Source organism: Anneissia japonica, unplaced genomic scaffold (genome assembly GCF_011630105.1).
Source record: "Anneissia japonica isolate Jap-2015-1 unplaced genomic scaffold, ASM1163010v1 scaffold199_len4679917_cov187, whole genome shotgun sequence".
Taxonomy (NCBI): domain Eukaryota; kingdom Metazoa; phylum Echinodermata; class Crinoidea; order Comatulida; family Comatulidae; genus Anneissia; species Anneissia japonica.
The window spans coordinates 1,635,103-1,640,632 of NW_022686322.1; positions in this window are offsets into that span (position 1 = coordinate 1,635,103).

A 5,530-nucleotide genomic window follows, 5' to 3' on the forward strand; every position below is an offset into this window, starting at 1 on the left:
ATATATGTATGTAAGAGACAGTATATATACTTCATGCAAATATTTGTACTGCAAAGGCTTTCAATAAAGACAAGGCAATCATGCATGCATTTGGTTATTTCGTTATATAATTACTTTTAACCGATCCCACACACAAAGAGTGAAGGACATTCATTTTCTAAGTATGAATTGGATATTTCTATGCCATTTTCCAAAATTCGCGCACCAAATTCGGATAGGCCTATGCCCTTTAGTCCCCTCCCCCAATCATGTATTCACCAATGAAGGGGAATAAGGAATCGGCACGTTTTCGGGCATCCAGTTGTAATACAAAATTTTCTCACCAACCAAGTGTTGGGGCAGAGTGCATATGAACTCTCGTTCCCAGGCAATGGCGGATTTAGGGGGGAGGTGGTGAATAGGATTTGAAAAGAAGGCTATTGACGAAACACAGTGATCAAAACAACAGAGACAAAACTTGGCGGCACATCAGAATAGTATTGTTTGAAGGTTTGCATGGCGAAGTAATAACATATATGTTTAAGCTTGCGGTACACCACGTAGGTAGTTCTGAAAAGAACTGTTGTAGTTGATAAAGTCTCGACGTTTCGATTGAGTTGCTTCAATCGCCTTCAGGAAAATAAATGTAGTTTTTATCCTAGAATTTTATCATCAGAAGAGTCCTGTAGGCCTATGACTAGCATTATTTGTAGGACAATCGAAATGTATTTTTATTAGCACACTGTTCTTTGGTTAAATTAAGTACGAATGTCATTGACGATAAAACCCAATAGACTTAACTAAAGTTTAATTATGTTTACTTATGATTTAACCACAGTGCGCTTCTTCTTCTACCATGAGTCTCAAATCATGCATTAGGACTCTGCAAACATAACAATTTAACACATCCTTTGAGTTGCTACAGATAAGATTTCAAATCTAGAACAGGGGCCTTTCGGGAGCCTGGACAGGGGCTTCCCGGCCTGCACATAATTATTCTATCATTCAAGACCTTAGTTTCTGCGCGGTATTGAGATGTGCAAGGAAGTATAAACTAAAAAAAATTAATTTTAATAAATAAAAGGAGGTATAAAATAATAAATTTATTTTTATATTGAGTATGGATCATCCTAGCCTACTACTATTTGCACCACTGCCACCAATGAATGCCGGTCAATTCGAGCGGATGTCAGTTCGAGCGGATGTCAGTTAGAGTGGATGCCAGTTCGAGCGAATACATTTAGTGCGAACTACAACAAGGTATTTGTTTGTTTTAAATGCAAAAAATGCTCTGTGCACTAAAGTTCTGAAATGTTTTTGGAACTTTTTGATAATTATTCCATGTTTTAATTACAGTCTTGGCAAATCCAACTAAAAGATGGCCGCTAGAAAGCACTTAGGCCCTATATTTTAAAACTATAGAATTTCGCACGTAGAATTCACGGTTTGTGTCTCCAGTTAGTTGAATTATATAGTGTTGTAACAGTATCAGTAGATTTACGATTTAGGCCTATATTTGTAAAAGGGAGTAACTGTAAATGTAATTTTTATTCACCATAGAAATTTAAATAATTTTTACGTATATGGTATCAGAAGGTGCACAAATCATTGGTGTAGTAGTGTGACACAGGGGCGGATCCAGTGACGTGTAGGGGACACGGGGAGGCACGTTCCCCCCTCGTCTTGCCACTAAATTTTAAAAATGTCAATGCATATTAATGTTATGTGCTACTCACTTTAACTATTGTGAAACTTTTGTGCCCCCACCCCGCCGTTTGAAAAATTCTGGATCCTCCAGCCAATACGACTTTTTATACATAAGTCTATAGGCTTCTCCCCCGGAACCCACCGGGGCTTTTCCCCTGGCTCCAGTGGCGTATCTAGAAGTCTTAAATGGGGGTGCTGATTGGGGGCGCGAGGTGAAGTAGGGGGATTCGATGATCAGTTGAGGGGTGCTAACTCGCAAAATAATGTAATTTTAGGTGATTTTTAACTACTTGCAATTGATTTCTTTAGGTTGGGGGGGGGAGTATTTTTGGAGAGGCGTCCGCCCCCCTGCGCCCCTGTAGATACGCCACTGCATTTAGAGAGTAGTCATTCACTACCACAAGATCCTACCAAGTATTAATTTTCTGCTTTGTCCAATGACAAAAACGCTATGAACAGTACCGTAACCGACCTCAATATTTAATTTAGTCCTTAAAAAGTGTAGGGGACGGGTCTATACATTTTTACACCTACGGTCGGCAACCCATGGGTCACGACCCATATTTGAGTCGTGGACGAACTTTTGAGGGTGGTCAGATCGCATCTGGGTCTAAAAAAAGGATTATGTCACCTTGGCGAATTTATTCGCGCGAATGGAAAGCGTCGGTTCGCTTCCTGAGTTCTGATTAGTTGCGCATTTTTTTCGCTAGCAAAAACTCCTATAGAAATGTGAATGCGCATGAGCCGACGCTTTCCATTCGCGCGAATAAATTCGCCAAGTGGAAAACAGGCTTAAGTATTGGTACTAAACAAAACAAAAGATCCCTGTGAAAACCCCCACGTACCCCCTAGATACGCCAGTGCCTGGCCAGTGGCGTCGAGAGCCAGTAAGGGTCCTGGGGCAACACCTCACATGCCCCCCCCCCACTTCACTTGGGACCCCCACTCGGCCGCTCCCCAAATTAAGTCTCCTCTTAAGACCCTATTTGTCCAAACCCACATACATGAATATGATTCCATGTGATTATTTTTTTGCAATGTAGATGTATCAGAATAATCTGATGAATAAACGATAATAATTATATATATAATACAAGTATATACATACCACTTTGCATGCAGTGAGCAGTACATATAAAATCAATCATAAAGATTAAGATCAGTATCAATTTTTCATCTTGGTCCGGGCCCCCAATAGACCCGCGCCCCGGGGCAGCGACCCCCTGATCTCCCTCTTGACGCCACTGTGCCTGGCTCCCAGGCAAAGCCTGACTCGGGGCCGAATGCAGATTGTTAGCTCAAAATTTACAGTAATTCGTACTAACTTGCACAGGCTGTTGTTCGCACAATTGAATCTTTTTTCTGCTCGAACTAGCATCCACTCGAGGTATATTTGGTATAACAAAACGGACTTCGGTCATGTTCCAACTCCAGAGCTATAATCAGTGGCGGATCCAGTAAACGGAAAGCTGAATACTAATAAATTTTCCGCATATACCATAAAATATATGAATTCCCATTGAATGAAAAAAAAATTCACCATCAAAACACTAATTTCAATATGAATTAAATGAACAATCCTGTCTAGGAATTACTCCCGCAAAAAAAAAAAAAAAAAAAAAAAAAAAAATTGGTTAGTGTGGGAATCGAACACACAACCTCCAGGTTTGCTATTCATTATCCACCATCAACTAAATCGCCTTTAAAAAAATTGGTTTGTGTGGGAGTTGAACACACAACCACCAGGTTTGATATTCATTATCCACCTTCAGCCTTAAAAAAAAAAAAAAAAAATTGGTTCGTGTGGGAATCGAACACACAACCTCCAAGTTTGCTATCATTATCTACCATCAACTAAACTGCCTTAAAAAAATAAAAAAAATAAAAACTGGTTTGTGTGGGAATCGAACCCACGACCTTAAAAAAAAAATTAAAATTAAAAAATTAAAAAAAAAAAACTTGCCCCGTGTGGGAATCGAACCCACGATCGCTGAGTTTACTACTCCTGATCCAGCATGACTAAACGCAGGGAGGTAAACCGCGGTCCCTAAGCCATAAATGCGATAAACCTAGTACCACACCAAGTACCAGTTAGTCAACTCTATTACTACTATAAAAAATTCTTTGTATATATACACTACAGGTTAATATTACGCATGGTCATGGTGTCAAAAAAATGAGCCGTAGGCCAAGAGGGTTTATTTTTTGTCTAAAAATGTATAATTAAATTTATAATCGATTTATAATTGTTACCATCTCCATAACTTACACACTTTTTTTTAAATAGACAAAAATGTTGGAAAAATTCATTATGCAAATTAGAAAAAATAGACCAATCATGTTACGGGATTGAATGTATTGTACTCGTTGATGACGTCGCGAATTGCGAAATAACAACAAACAACAACCTTTCATGTCCCAGCAGCCTGGGAACCAGTCAATTCGAGCGGTTGCCACTTTGAGCGAAGGCGAATTCGAGCGGATTTTTTTTTTCGAGCGGATGCTAGTTCGAGCGGAAGAAGATCCACTTTTGCGAACAACAACCTGTGCGAGTTATATACGAATTACTTTAAAATTTCTATTATTTCTATTTTTGTATAAGCCAAGCTTTGCCTGAGAGGCAGGGGGAAAGCCCCAGTCGGTTCCGGGGAAGACGCCTATAGCCTTATGTATAGCAAGTCGTATTTAATGGATTTTTAGGTTAACAAACAATAAAGTTCTATTTGTTCTGAATGTATATGGTAAGTGAATCCTATTGGGAATAGGAATTTCCTTTATAGCCTGCCATCTCTATCTTAGAGTAAATAAATAAATAAACAAACAAACATACCCACATTCATAAAAATAATGATATATCTTAAATTATATTATAACTTATATACTATTATATACTATACTACTATAACTTAGTCAATGTTATCCTTTTCACAAGTTAAAAAAAAAACAGTGGGTTTTAAACTTTAGAAGAAAGTTGGTATGATGTCATTATTACTGTACTGTTGATACTTGTCACAGGGGCGGATCCAACATTTTTCAAAGGGGGGAGGGGGCACACAACAGTTCCAGAATAGATAAATGAGTAGCACATACCATTAATATGCATTAACATTTTAAAAATAGTGAAAAATCGCCCTTGTCTCACACTACTACACCATTCATTTGTGCACCTTCTGACACACATACATACGTAAAAATAATTTAAATTCCTATGGTGATTAACAATTACACAATCAAAGTTGCTCCCATTTACAAATATAGGCCTAAATCGTAAATCTATAAATACAATTACAAAATTATATAATTCAATTACAAATATAGGTTGCTTTTTTTTTAAATACAAAACCCCAATCAGTGGCGGATCTGGGGGGGGGGGGTACTGAATAGGGTGGCTACCCTTTGTTTACCGTGAACAAAAAATAATGGTCACTCGTCTTGTGTGTGTGCTTCTCGTGCACTCTAGTAAAACATGCACTTTCTTTTTTAAGCATTTAAATTTGTTGCTTGAAGTTTTCTCAGGGCATTGCCGATTTAATTACCAAATTGGGGGACTTCGTCTTCGCTTCGCATCGTTAAAAGCTATATTAGCACATTACAGTGGCGGATCCGGGGGGGGGGGTTCAGGGGGTTCGGACGAACCCCACTCTGTGAAGAAACGTAACAAAATACTATGGGTCCTGGCTTACAAAATTCATGCTAACTAGACGCGGATCTAGACCTTCGCCCACTGCGCCCAGGCAAAGGTCAGGGTGAGAATTCAAAATAAAATGTTAACCATTTTTTCCAACAATCATACTTACTTTCCTTGACACTTATTTTGAACATTACCATTAAGAAAATGTTTAAA